Genomic DNA, 16081 nt, shown 5'->3' on the forward strand with positions numbered 1-16081 from the left:
GCCTGGGAAGAAAAGTAGATTAAATAAATTTAATAAGTCTTACTACTTCCCATTAAATAAATTAAATACGTCTTACTTGTTCCCACTCCTTTTCAAAACAGTAGTTTAAAACGAGGGCCCTTCACTCAACCTTTAACCCTATTTATTCACCTTCTAGGCTAAGTGTTAAAGGCTAAGTGTTAAAGGCTAAGTGTTAAAGGCTAAGTGTTAAAGGCTAAGTGTTAAAGGCTAAGTGTTAGAGGCTAAGTGCCAGAGGCTAGGCGCCAGAGGCGAGTTTTTGTGGGCTGAAGTTTTAGTGGGGTTAGTGTGAATACAATCCAAAAGAATACAACAGAATACAATACAATAGAATATAATACATAGATTAAATTCAATAGCTCTTACTACTTCCCATTAAATAAATTAAATACGTCTTACTTGTTCCCAATCCTTTTCAAAAAAGTAGTTTAAAACGAGGGCCCTTCACTCAACCTTTAACCTCAACCCCGCACGTCACATTGTGTTGTATCTGTGAATGTTGGTTGTGGCCAAATGATAGTTTTCTTTCATTCGTTTAGGTTCCACGGTGTTTGTTGGCTATGTTTTCCACTGTCAGAAGGATGAAAATACAAAGTACAACGCTTGGACGTGGGCGAAGACGTCACCGGTGAGTCCTTCCTTCCTATTTATTTACCTTCTAGATGCTAGAGGCTAAGTGTTAGAGGCTAAGTGTTAGAGGCTAAGTGTTAGAGGCTAAGTGTTAGAGGCTAAGTGTTAAAGGCAACACAATACGAACAACACAACACAATACGAACAACTCAACACAATATGAACAACACAATATGAACAACACAACACAATACGAACAACACAGCACAATACGAACAACACAACACAATACGAACAACACAACACATTACGAACAACACAACACAATACGAACAACACAACGATACTGCACTGAACAACACGATACCGCACTGAGAAACACGATACCGCACTGAACAACACGATACCGCACTGAACAACACCATGCCGCACTGAACACCATGCCACACTGAACAACACCATCCCGCACTGAACAACACCATGCCGCACTAAACAACACCATGCCGCACTAAACAACACCATGCCGCACTGAACAACACCATGCCTCACTGAACGACACCATGCCGCACTGAAAGACACCATGCCGCACTGAACGACACCATGCCGCACTGAAAGACACCATCCCGCACTGAACACCATGCCGCACTGAACAACACCATCCTGCACTGAACAACACCATCCCGCACTGAACAACACCATGCCGCACTGAACAACATTATGCCGCACTGAACAACATTATGCCGCACTGAACATTATGCCGCACTGAACAACACCATGCCGCACTGAACAACACCATGCCGCACTGAACAACACCATGCCGCACTGAACAACACCATGCCGCACTGAACAACATTATGCCGCACTGAACAACACCATGCCGCACTGAACAACACCATCCTGCACTGAACAACACCATTCCGCATTGAACACCATGCCGCACTGAACAACACCATCCCGCACTGAACAACACCATCCCGCACTGAACAACATTATGCCGCACTGAACAACATTATGCCGCACTGAACAACACCATGCCGCACTGAACAACACCATGCCGCACTGAACAACACCATGCCGCACTGAACAACATTATAACGCACTGAACAACACCATCCCGCACTGAACAACACCATGCCGCACTAAACAACATTATGCCGCACTGAACAACATTATGCCGAAATGAACAACACCATGCCGCACTGAACAACACCATGCCGCACTGAACAACACCATGCCGCACTGAACAACACCATGCCGCACTGAACAACACGATCCCGCATTGAACACCATCCCGCACTGAACAACACCATGCTGCACTGAACAACACCATGCCGCACTGAACAACACCATGCCGCACTGAACAACACCATGCCGCACTGAACAACACCATTCCGCACTGAACAACACCATGCCGCACTGAACAACATTATGCTGCACTGAACAACACCATGCCGCACTGAACAACAACATGCCGCACTGAAAAACATTATGCCGCACTGAACAACACCATGCCGCACTGAACAACACCATCCCGAACTGAACAACACCATGCCGCATTGAACAACACCATGCCGCACTGAACAACACCATGCCGCACTGAACAACACCATGCCGCACTGAACAACACCATGCCGCAATGAACAACACCATCCCGCACTGAACAACATTATGCCGCACTGAACAACATTATGCCGCACTGAACAACATTATGCCGCACTGAACAACATTATGCCGCACTGAACAACATTATGCCGCACTGAACAACATTATGCCGCACTGAACAACACCATGCCGCACTGAACAACACCATGCCGCACTGAACAACACCATGCCGCACTGAACAACACCATGCCACACTGAACAACACGATCCCGCATTGAACAACACCATGCCGCACTGAACAACACCATCCCGCACTGAACAACACCATGCCGCACTGAACAACATTATGGCGCACTGAACAACATTATGCCGCACTGAACAACACCATGCCGCACTGAACAACACCATGCCGCACTGAACAACACCATGCCGCACTGAACAACACCATGCCGCACTGAACAACACGATCCCGCATTGAACAACACCATGCCGCACTGAACAACACCATCCTGCACTGAACAACACCATGCCGCACTGAACAACACCATGCCGCACTGAACAACACCATGCCGCACTGAACAACACGATCCCGCATTGAACAACACCATGCCGCACTGAACAACACCATGCTGCACTGAACAACACCATGCCGCACTGAACAACATTATGGCGCACTGAACAACATTATGCCGCACTGAACAACACCATGCCGCATTGAACAACACCATGCCGCACTGAACAACACCATCCTGCACTGAACAACACCATGCCGCATTGAACAACACCATGCCGCACTGAACAACACCATCCTGCACTGAACAACACCATGCCGCACTGAACAACACCATGCCGCATTGAACAACACCATGCTGCACTGAACAACACCATCCTGCACTGAACAACACCATGCCGCATTGAACAACACCATGCCGCACTGAACAACACCATCCTGCACTGAACAACACCATCCCGCACTGAACAACACCATCCCGCATTGAACAACACCATCCTGCACTGAACAACACCATGCCGCACTGAACAACACCATGCCGCACTGAACAACACCATGCCGCACTGAACAACACCATGCCGCACTGAACAACACCATGCCGCACTGAACAACACCATCCTGCACTGAACAACACCATCCCGCACTGAACAACACCATGCCGCATTGAACAACACCATCCTGCACTGAACAACACCATCCTGCACTGAACAACACCATGCTGCACTGAACAACATTATGCCGCACTGAAAAACACCATGCCGCACTGAACAACACCATCCCGCACTGAACAACACCATGCCGCATTGAACAACACCATGCCGCACTGAACAACACCATGCTGCACTGAACAACACCATGCTGCACTGAACAACACGATCCTGCATTGAACAACACCATGCCGCACTGAACAACACCATCCTGCACTGAACAACACCATCCTGCACTGAACAACACCACCCCGTACTGAACAACACGATCCCGCATTGAACAACACCATCCCACACTGAACAACACCATGCCGCACTGAACAACACCATGCCGCACTGAACAACACCATGCCGCACTGAACAACACCATGCCGCACTGAACAACACCATGCCGCACTGAACAACACCATGCCGCACTGAACAACACCATGCCGCACTGAACAACACCATGCCGCATTGAACAACACCATGCCGCACTGAACAACACCATCCTGCACTGAACAACACCATCCCGCACTGAACAACACCATGCCGCATTGAACAACACCATGCCGCACTGAACAACACCATCCCGCACTGAACAACACCATGCCGCACTGAACAACATTATGGCTTACTGAACAACATTATGCCGCACTGAACAACACCATGCCGCACTGAACAACACCATGCCGCACTGAACAACACCATGCCGCACTGAACAACATTATGCCGCACTGAACAACATTATGCCGCACTGAACAACACCATGCCGCACTGAACAACACCATGCCGCACTGAACAACACCATGCCGCACTGAACAACACCATGCCGCACTGAACAACACGACGCCGCACAGAACAACACGACGCCGCACAGAATAACACAATACCGCACAGAACAACACAATACCGCACAAACAGTTTTAGATAATATTACGTCGCAGTCATGTGACGCGGACATGACGTCAATAGGCGGAACTCACGGCAAAATTATAATCCGTGGGCGTGGCTTGCAACAGGAAGTAGGAAAGCGGCAATTCTGGCAAACAAGACACAGCGGTTAGTAACACGATGACTTACAAGGCAAATATTTTTTTTTTCAGCTTGCAACTTGACCGTCTAGAGCGTACAAGGTAATTACAACTGTTTTTTTTTAGCCCTGAAAAGCGAGGGAGTGTGGCGTTTGGGAGGAATGTCGAACTCGGCGTCTGCTTCCAGCCACAGACGCCAAATTTCGACGATTATTTCGACTGGTCAACGGTTGTAAATTATTGCGTTGACTAAAAACTTTATTTAACTCTACTCTTAACTTTGCCGTTTCAGATATGCGGGTATTACACCGCGGAAATGACGTCAATAGGCTGAACTCTCGCCAAAATTCAAATCTGTGGGCGCAATGGCCTTGAGCGAGACACCGGATACAAACACGACGATTATCAACAGAAATATCTTTATTTTCTGCTTGCAAGTGGACCGTCTAGAGCGTACACGGTAAGTACAACTCATTGTGTTTAAAAAGATTTACGTTTGTGTAGTTTGCGTTGCGTTGTATCTGTGAATGTTGGTTTAGGCTAAATGTTAATGTTTAATTTCATTCCTTTAGGTTCCACGGTGTTTGTTGGCTGTATGTTTTCCACTGCAAGAAGAGGCTCGTATCATTGACCAGCAGGAGCTACAATGGTGAGTACCCCTTTCGTCTTCCATTTATGTTAAACACTTCCTATTTCATGTCTAACAGTACTCGATTTAACAAATAACCATAAATAAATACAGTGTGGGCAGTCACGTTAACATATGTGATTATCCTGCCTAATATGTTTATCACAAATATGTCACTAATCACTAATATGTTTATTTGTTTATCACAACACCTTTGGACCTTCAGCAATCGATTATTTCCCTTCATCTACATAGAGACAGAACGATGGTGTCTTAAACATCTCATTCATTTCACCAAATAACTTCACGCAGGTGGATAACGGCCGTCTCGGTCACGCTATGTTGCGTGATGCAGTTTTGAAGAACCAAATGCATTTATTCAATGAATAAGTCAAGCTAGTTCTATGTTTATGATGTTGTAAGTTACGGTACCGATTGAAGTTGAGTTCGAAGCCAGTGGAAAACAGCGCTGCGTTTGTGCTCTCCAGGTACAAATGTTGTGATCTCTGACTGACGACCGGGCGAGACTCGAGTAAGAGATGTCCAAACGAGCTCCGGCAGGGCGGGCCAAGGCGGAGCGAACGGACGCCCTTCAGGCCGCCAATGACGAGCTGAGAACCAAACTGATGGACGTCCAGTTAGAACTTCAGCAGGAGAAGAACAAGGTGAAAACCTCAACAGACAGACACTGCCTGCCTCCCTGCCTGCCTCCCTGCCTGCCTCCCTCCCTCCCAGTTTTCCCGATGTAGATTAGACATGCGTGTGCCATGACTGTGTCAGCCTACATCAACAAATGCACCGAGGACGTCAGCACCACTAAGAATATCATCACCCGGGGCAACCAACGACCCTGGATGACTGAGGAGGTACGTCAAACGCTACGAGCGCGGAACTCTGCCTTCAAGTCTGGCGACAAGGAGACACTGAGGACAGCGAGAGCCAACTTGAACCGTGCCATCAGAATAGCGAAGCGAGACCGCAGTCGAAAATTTCAGGATCGTTTCCACGACGTCAAAAACATCAGGAGTATGTGGCAAGGCATACGGGCGATTACAGACGACAACTCACCCTCCCCCCCCCCCCGGTGGGTGTAGTTGATGCTGACTTTCTAAATGGTCTAAATAACTTCTTTGGGAGGTTCGAGGCACTAAACGGCACTCCAGCAGTTAAAACTGTCCCCCATCAGGAAGAGGAGGTACTCTGCCTTGACTCCGCCGATGTGTTGAAGACCCTGAGGAGAGTCAACCCCTGTAAGGCCCCTGGCCCGGACAACATTCCTGGGCGTGTGTTCAGGGAATGTGCAAGTCATCTGGCTGGGGTCATCACAGACATTTTTAACACCTCGCTGGGCCAAGCCACAGTGCCGGCGTGCTTTAAGACTGCCTCCATCATTCCGGTGCCGAAGAAACCTCAAATCACCTCATTTAATGATTACCGGCCTGTTGCACTGACTCCGGTTATGATGAAGTGCTTCGAAAGGCTGCTTAAAGGTCACATCGTTTCCAGACTCCCCCTATTATTTGACCCGTTCCAGTTTGCCGACCGGCAAAACCGCTCCACTCAGGAAGCCATCTCCTCCGTTCTTCACCTGAGCCTGGCTCACCTGGAGGAGAAGAACACCCATGTGCGGAGGCTGTTCCTGGACTTCAGCTCAGCGTTTAACACCATCATCCCACAGCATCTGGTAGGAAAATTGGAACACCTGGGCTTCAACACCCCCCTTCGCAACTGGCTGCTAGACTTCCTCACCAACAGACCTCAGTCAGTCCGGGTCGGACAGAACACCTCTGATGTCATCACCCTCAGCACAGGCTCCCTTCAGGGCTGCGTCCTGAGCCCCCTGCTGTGCACCCTGATGACACACGACTGCGTCCTCAGGTTCACCACCAATCACATCGTGAAGTCAGCAGACGACACAACGGTGGTGGGGCTCATCAGAGACAACAACGACCTGGACTACAGAGAGGAGGTGGAGCAGCTGGTGGGCTGGTGCAGAGAAAACAGCCTGATCCTGAATGAGGAGAAGATGAAGGAGATCATCGTCGACTTCAGGAAAAAACAGCCTCACCACGCTCCACTGATCATCAACAGCTCAGCTGTGGAGGTGGTCAGCAGCACCAAATTCCTGGGGGTCCACATCACAAAAGACCTCACCTGGACTATGAACACTACGGCACTGGTCAAGAGGGCACAGAAGCGCTTGTACTTCCTGCGGAGGATGAGGAGAGCCCACCTGCCCCCACCCATCATGAGGACGTTCTACAGGAGCACCATAGAGAGCATTCTGACAAGCTGTCTCTCTGTGTGGTGTGGAGGCTGCACCGCCTCCGATTGGAAGAACGTGAGGAGAGTGGTGAGGACAGCAGAGAGGATCATAGGGGCTCCTCTTCCCTCCATTCAGGACATTTCATCTCAGCGCTGCATGTCCCGTGCCCGTAACATCATCAATGACCCATCACACCCCCACCATGGACTGTTCTCCCTGCTGCCCTCTGGGAAGAGGTTTGCAGCATCCGCTGCAGGTCCACCAGGTTCTGCAACAGCTTTTTCCCTGCTGTCATCAGACTGTTGAACACTAGAACTGTTGAGCTCTAAACTGAACTCTGCATCACACATTCACAGAACTGTACTTTATGACACTACGGACCTCTATCTTGCACTATCTCGCACTACCAACTTTACTGAACTTGTATAAACCCTTTAAATAGAAGTTTAATACATGGTTTAGCATTCCTCTGCACACTCTTGAATACTGTTTTGCCTACTTGCACTATTGCATAATTATCACTGCTGCACTTTATACTTATTTTTAATATATATATATATATATATATATATATATATATATATATATATAGTATATGTATATATATACATTTTCATAGGATATGTTACTTCTATTCAACTGCAATATCACTACTTTGTTGTAAGACGTATGCAACGGAATTTCGTTTTGTATGCACCATGTGCAAGATGACAATAAAGTTTGTCTAAGTCTAAGTCTAAGTCATGTCAGGTCAGCTGTCTGGAGAGAGAGAGAAGTCAGGACCTGCGGGCGGAGCACCACCGTGCCACCGCCGCCATGACGGAACTCAAAAGCAAACTCCATGAGGAGAAGCAGAAAGAGTTAGCCATTACCAGGGAGACATTACTGCGGCAGAATGAAATGGAGCTGATGAGAGTGATCAAAATCGAAGATGGAGAGATCCAGCGACTGAATGCCTTGGTCCTCAGCCTGAGGGACGGCTCCATGGACAAGGTGATCCGCTCTATCCGTGTCTGACTATCCGCACGCCACGTCGGGCTTCGATGCGGCCGCTACCGTATTGTGTAGCTTGTCCCCAGTAAGCGTCGCGGCGCTCCGTTGCGGTCTCAACGGCCCGGTGTGGCGCAATGTCTGCTCAGGTGAGGAGGGGGGGCGCTTTGCTGGCGGAGGTGGAGGAGACGCGGCGGTGTCGGGAGACCGAGCGGTGTCGCCTCCACCAGGAGCGCGGAAGAAGCCCTGGCAGCGGCCCAGCAGGCCTGGCAGTCCCGAGCGGCCGAGCTCCGATCGGCTCATCACCAGCATCGGGAGGAGCTGAGCCGAACCAAGAGAGACTGCGAGAGGGAGATCCGCCGACTGGTAGGACTGATCAGATGCGCGGTGCGTGGCTATGTTCCCAATTTCGTTGTATACCTGCAGTGCAATGACACCTAAGGCATTCTATTCTATTCTATTTCACAAGAAGAAAATGTCCGGTTGCTCGCTTCGCTTTTGTCACAGCAAAGGTGTTCTAGTCGATTCAAGAAAAAAATTGGCCGGTTGCTCTCTTTGTTTTTGTCACAATTCTGGCAAATGAGTTTGCCCGCCTGCCTGAGCGCTCCCCGTTTGTACATCCAGACGGATGAGATCAAGCTGAAAGACAGAGCGGTTAGTGTTTTGGATGAAGCCCTGGGGCCGGCCACGTCCACCGCCTTCAGCTGCAGACTCAGGCTGCCGAGCAGCAGATCGCTGCCCTGAGGGATTCCCAAAGGGCGGGCCTAAACTACCCTGGAAGTGGGGTCAACGCCGCTACTAGCAATCCTCTTCATTGCATAAGCCACCTCATCACACACTTGCAGTACGCATGACTTAGTTCGTTGCTGGAGGAAGGTAGCACAAAAACAGTTTTGAACTTTGAACGAGTGCTTGTGTGTGTGTGTTGCGGGGCGTTTTCAGTCTCAGGAGGATCGGGACACGCGACGGTTTCATCTGAAAATCGCTGAGCTCAGCGCAGTCATCAGGAAACTGGAGGATCGAAACGCCCTGCTTTCTGAAGAGCGCAATGAACTGGTAATTTATTGACGGCACGCTTGAAGGTTTGCGCTACGTTTGATGCGCGCCATCCAGCGAGGCACCCATTGCGCTTGCTTATTAGTTGAGCGGCGCGGCGAGTCGGTTGCCTGGTAGATGTCTTTTATTGGGAGCCAAAGCCACGATTCCGTTCAAACCGATGCAAAAGGAATGGATACGTTCTGGCCCGCGTGTTGTGCGTCTTTCACATCCCGCACTTCATGCTTGCAGCTAAAGCGACTGAGAGAAACAGAAAGCCAGTTTCTGCCACTCCTGTACAAAAACAAACGCCTGAGCAGGAAGAATGAAGAACTCTCGCTGGTGCTGTGTCGCCTTGAAAACAAAGTGCGCTTTGTCACCCAGGAGAACGAGGAGATGGCAAGCTTGGTAAGTCGACGCGGACAACGGCGGCGTGCCAACAGAGTCCACTGCATTTGTGTTCCACAGAGAAGGCCTAGTTCGCTCAATGACCTGGACCGCGGTTGCGGCCAGCAGGACGGTGAAATGGAGTTCCTTCAAGTTGTGGAGCAGCGGCACATCATCGACGACTTGTCCAAGGTCTTCAGGCAGGCGACTCGGTGCACGTACGGCAGCGCCGCGCTCGCTCGCTGTCGCCAGGAAACCTTTTCCGTCCAAAGCTTGGCCGGCGGCCGCCATCCAAAAAATTGGCCCCTTAAATTCCGACCTTTCAAGCAGGAGCATTGTGCGCACGCGTTTGAACACGCTTTAGACTTGTTTTGCCGTTTTCAGCAGCTCAAAGCTCCCGTTTTGTCAGCGCCTTTGCCACTCGCTGTGCGCTGAAAACGACGGACTTGCCCGGCTGCTCAGCCCGTCAACCATGAGCCGCGAGCGCGACGTCATTGTCCGTAGGCAGCTAGTGGCAAAATGCACCCTGTTAGAGTTGCGCTCGCTCCAACTTATTTTGCAAGAACCACACGGGAGACAAGTAAGTTCTTTTGGACACCTGCAGGTGGAGAGTCCATCCGTTGTACGAATGAAGTCTGACTCTCGGCTCCTGCACGAGCATTTTAATTAAGAGAAACAGGGTGGGTGTAAGAGTGGATTGAATAGAGGAAGCCCTTGACCTCTAGTCAAAACATAGCAAGGGGTGTTTTACGACTTTGTGTAGGAAGGGATAAGCGATAGGGATAAATAAGGGATAAATAATATTATTTATTACAGGTCGCAGTCAAAGTCAAAGCAACACAATGATACGATAAAGATAATCTGGAAAACCCTGACACACCCTGTAGTTGTCACTTTTGGAAAAGACGAGCGTCCCTCCAATCATCGCCGGTGACGTGTTTTTCAGGCTCTGGAGACAGGAGCTCATGTCAGAAATGTCATTGTGAGTCGCGTTTGTTTCTGCGCCGGAGCCGTTCGTTCCCTTTGCATCCAAAGAATCTCAAAGGCGGATTATTTGTGTCGACAGGAGAGAGATTTGCTGCTACGATACCGACGTCGAGAATCTCTGAGGAGGAACAAAGCGTGAGGTCCTGCAAGGTGAGTCTGTTTGTTTGCGGCTGCTTGGTGTTGCGCAAGATGAAATGGCCTTTTTCTCGCTATCGTTCCTCTCGTCGATTCATCGTGAGGTGTCGCTTCAGTTTGTTCAGAGAGATGTTTGCTTCCGCGCCCGCAGGTCATCGAAACATTTTACGGCTACGACGAAGACGTGTTGGTGGACCCGGACGGATCGTCCTTGTCTTTTCACACCGACAGAACCCCCGACACGGAACCCGAAGAGGTAGCCCGCCATTTCTGCCAGCGTATTGGCACCAAACATTCCTCTTCAGCCTGGAATCGGACTCGTCTTTGCGTCGCGGGTGCTTTGTCGCCGGTCTGACTGATTCTGGTACTAGTGCTGTGTTGCATTGGTGTGCGCATGAAGAGGCGGAGCTTCGCTACCGCCAGCTGACGCAAGAATATCAAGCGCTGCAACGAGCCTACGCTCTGCTAGCCCAGACCAGCGAAGGGGACTACGACGCCGAGAAGGAGATCAAGGTGGCGCCCCTTCCCGCAACCCCCGGCCGGGTCGCAGCCTCCCCGTTCTCACCCAGCCTCGGGTGTTCTCTGGTCTGAAAGGAGGAGGAGGAGCCTCCCTCCTCCTCCTTTCAGACCAGAGAAAAGCTGATGGTAGAAATGGGTCACTATCAAAGCAGAGTAGCAGATCTGGAGTCAGCGCTGAAGCAACAAGGACAGGTAAGCTCATCAATGAGCACACCTTTTTCTCAGACAAAATAGCTACATTCTTCAGTCACTCATTCGTCTGGCATTACTGGACCAACCCCCCCCCCCGAACGTGGCTGGGAAAACGCGGAGAAAAGCAAATGTCATTTTCCAGTCAACCAAAGAATTTGTGGATGAAAATGACACAACATTCCAAAGCTGTCCACGCGTTTGTCTCTTCTAGAATGTCAAGTGGGTGGAGGAGAAGCAGCTGCTGCGTCAGAGCAATCAGCAGTTGGCCAAAAAGGTGACGGAAAGAAAGGCGCTGGGCGGAGTCGCTTGGCGTCACACCCGTCGGGAAGCCCCGCAGATGAGGTCTGACTGTCTTTTCAGGTCAGGCGGATGGAGGCGGAAGAAGCGCGTCTGAAAGAGGACATCCAGGATATCCGAGACCAAAACGAACTGCTTGAGTTCCGCATCCTGGAGCTGGAGGTGGGAAGACTCGCACAAGCGTGTTGAGGCCAGAGATGTGACGGACGGACGGACGGACGGACGGATGCATGCCTCTGCCTTTCAGGAGAGGGAGTGGCGCTCCCCCGTCTTGAAGTTTCTGCAAGTCCTTTTCCCAGACGGCCTCAGCCCTTTGCAGATCTACTGCGAGGCCGAGGGCGTGAGCGTACGTAAGGCGTCCCTCGCAACCCTAACCTTAACCCGAGGTCCCAGAACACCTTACATTGCTCCTTGCGCCTTTCCCCCGGACATCGTCATCAGTGATCTGATGAAGAAGCTGGACATCCTGGGCTATAACGCCGTAAGTGTATGTCGAACTCCTTATGTTCGCACTCCACGAGACTCGGCGGCTCAAATGTGACTTTTGGAAGGCTTTGCGCTGAAAGAAGCTTGTTGACGCTGTGCCTTTGGGCTCTTGCAGAATCTCACCAACGAGGAGCAGGTGGTCGTGATTCACGCCAGGACCCTTCTCACCCTAGCCGAGAAGGTAACGCGCACGTCCACGCACGCTCTCGCATTCTGCTTATGTGACAGCAGCCTTTCCTCAGTGGTTAGAATACATCAAAGTGACCAAGTCAGCACTTCAACAGAAGATGTTGGACATTGAAAGTGAGAAGGTAGACAGACACGCGACATCAGCCAAGGGGAACTCCGGCAATGTGCCCCAACAATTCTGACCTTGAGCTGTGCTAGGATATGTTCTGCAAGCAGAAGGGCTACCTGGATGAAGAGTTGGACTTCAGGAAGTGTTCCATGGACCAGGCTCATAAGGTAAGCCGCCCTCAAATCTCCCGCCGGACCACTGATGGACGAGGATTGCGGCCCAGAGGATCCTGGAGCTGGAGGCCATGTTGTACGAGGCGCTACCGCAGCGGGACTGCCCCGCCACGGACGGCGAAAAAGCCAGCCACGCTGGCGTGAATGACGTGCTGACGGCGGATCAGAGAGAAGAGCTTAGGAGCGCCGTGGACCAATGGAAGCGAGCCCTGATGTGCGAGTTGAGGGAGCGCGACGCTTGCATCCTCCGAGAGAATGGATCTGCTGCACAGCGCGCAACAGGTAAGGGCCCAAAGCCAGCCCGGCACTTACTTGCACGCTTACTGGCTTTTGAATGCCACTTTCCATTTGTCCGTCCTAGAGGAACAAAGAGCTGAAAGAATTCATCGAAGCTCAGAAGAGACAAATCAAACAATTGGAGGAGAAGTTTCTGTTTCTCTTTCTATTCTTCTCCTTGGCCTTCATTCTGTGGCCCTAACACCAGCTGGTGAGTGAGCTCCAGCGGCACCGCACTCGACACCTCCGATACACTGCCAGCCGGTCTCAGACGTTGGCAGACGCTCCGATGCCAACGTATACCCCCCGCCACGGTGACAAAGGCACCGCGTCACACCGGCGCTCATCCAATCAGAAGGCAGGAAAAGCAAATTCACATGCAGGGCACTTTTGAACCAGAAGAGAGCGCCACAAAAAACGGTTGTTGCCCCAAACGCGCACTAAAAAGGGTCAGAATAACAAGAGTCCCACTGGCCAGCCGGGGCCACCCGTCCAGCTGTTTCTTCAGGGGGGAAAAAAATTGGAGTCACCGGTGAGTACATTTTGCATTTAGCTCTGCTTTTCTGCTTCTGTCTTCAAGTGTGTGGCATCCTGCGATCAAAGATTCAGCCAACCCCAAAGCGGTTGACCTCAACGTCCCACCACCATGCCTACCAGAGCAGGTGACGTGATGCTTTGGACATCCTTCCGTCTCAGATGCCCAAAAGTACTCTTTGCCACATCTGCGGCAATACGGTGTCTTTTCAAAGGTGCAAATAAATCCAGCGTGGGCGGAACACGCACGTCTTCGGTTTTTCCCGCTTTGTTTGTGTGACAGCTGTTGTGAAAATTTTATACAAATAAAGTTGTATAGTACAGGTTTGGCCAAGCCGCAACTCCCGAACCGCATGCGGCTCTTTTATGTTCATATCAACATTTGTGTGTGTGTGTGTGTGGGGGGGGGGGGGGGGGGGGGTTGTGCGTGTTGGCTTCACTTGAGTTCAATTTGGTATTTTGGTCAAAAGCGCATGTGGTGAAATTCCACAAAGTAGGATGGGCAAACACATTTCTTTAAACTATGAGTGTCAATTGGGCTCTCGAAATGGCAGGGAAAAGATGCACAGCAAAACGAAAATACGTAGATGAACACAGGACGTTTTAATCAGAGTGGGAAAGTTTCTATTTTTTGTTGAACGTGATGGCAAACCATTCTGCCTGATATGTCAGACCTCAGCGCATTTCAAAGATTCAAATCTTCAGCGCCATGCACTTCAGCTCACTCCATGCTAACATTGATCAGGCGTCGAACCCGCAACATCATGCTTAAGAGGTGGCCATGCTAACCAGTGCGCCATTATGTCAACGCATAATAACTAAGTCTACTGATCAAAACAGCGGTTACTATATGACGTCGCTACGTCGTGGTCACGTGACGCAGACAAGACGTCAATGGACGTGGGCAGAGTTAACTTGTTTAAAAGGGAGTGGGCAGAAGAAATATTTAATTTATTTAAATCTATTTTGAGTGCACACCATTATGCCAATGCATAACAACTGTAAATCTACTAAACAAAACAGCGGTTGCTATATGACATCTGCCACGTCGTGGTCACGTGACATACGTGACGTCGATGGGCGTAACTTTCGCCGGAATTCAAATCCGCGGGGAGAGTTAACTTGTTTAAAAGAGAGTGGGCAGAAGAATTATTTAATTTATTTAAATCTATTTGGTGTGTGCGCCATTATGTCAATGCATAACAACTGTAAGTCTACTAAACAAAACAGCGGTGGCTATATGACGTCTGCCACGTCGTGGTCACGTGACGCGGACGTGACGTCGACGCCTACTTTACATCCCACCGATCACAGGACCCCTCGGCTGCATAACCGTGCCCCCTTCCCAACCAATCGGATTTGCTATACGCGAAAACGACGCCAATGGAAAGAGCTTCCGCCCAAATTTAAATCCGTGGGCGTGGCTCGCAGCAGGAAGTAGGAAAATGGCGGCGATGTTGACAAAGACACAGCGGATGGTAACATACGACTAACAAGAGAAATATTTTTATTTTCTGCTTGCAACTGGACCGTCCAGAGCGTACACGGTAAGTACAACTCATCGTTTTTAAAAAGAAGTACTTTTGTTGCCCTGAAAAGCGAGTGAGCGTGGCGTTTGTGGGGGACGTCGAATTTCGACGATTCTTTCTGGTCAACGGTTGTAAATGATTGTGTTGATTAAAAAAGAAAACTTGATGTAACTCTACTTTTAACTGCCGTTTCAGATAGATTTGGAATTGCATCACATCCAATTTTGCCTAGAGCGTACACGGTAAGTAACACTCGTTGTGTTTAAGGAGATTTACGTTTGTAATAGCAGAAGTGTAGCCGCGTTGCGTTGTACGTGTGAATGTTTGTCCAGGCGAAATGTTAATGTTTAATTTCATTCCTTTAGGTTCCACGGTGTTTGTTGGCTGCAAGTTTTCCACTGCAAGAAGAGGCTCATATCATTGACCAGGAGCGAGCTACAATGGTGAGTAGCCATAACATTTATGTTAAACACTTCCTATTTCATGTCTAACAGTACTTGATTTAACAAATAACCATAAATAAATACAGTATGGGCACTGAAGTTAACATATGTGATTATACTGCCTAATCTGTCACCGAGTAGAATGTTGCAAAGTAATATAAGATCCAAAGTTGTAATTCAGAATAGTTTTCAAAAGAAGGCCATTAGAATTATATACAAGTCTGATTACCCTGAACAAGCTATTAATTAAATCACAAATTCTTCAATTCAAAGATTTGGTAGATTATCAGACAAATAATGTCTAACAGTAATTGATTTAACACATCACGATAAGTAGATTGAGTGTGGGCACTCTCAAGTTAACATATGTGATTATACTGCCTAATCTGTTACAGAGTATGTTGTTGCCAAGTAATGTAGAATAGATCCAAAGTAGTAATCCAGAATAGTTTTGAAGAGGCCATTAGAATGATAAACAAATCTGA

The 16081-nt window shown here is 49.4% G+C and overlaps 1 pseudogene; it reads left to right on the top strand.

Moving 5' to 3' along the window:
* The first annotated feature begins 5588 nt into the window (after window positions 1–5588).
* On the top strand, window positions 5589–13904 carry LOC125968189 (janus kinase and microtubule-interacting protein 3-like; annotated as a pseudogene).
* Window positions 13905–16081: the final 2177 nt, after the last annotated feature.

Source organism: Syngnathus scovelli, unplaced genomic scaffold (genome assembly GCF_024217435.2).
Source record: "Syngnathus scovelli strain Florida unplaced genomic scaffold, RoL_Ssco_1.2 HiC_scaffold_46, whole genome shotgun sequence".
NCBI classification, from domain to species: domain Eukaryota; kingdom Metazoa; phylum Chordata; class Actinopteri; order Syngnathiformes; family Syngnathidae; genus Syngnathus; species Syngnathus scovelli.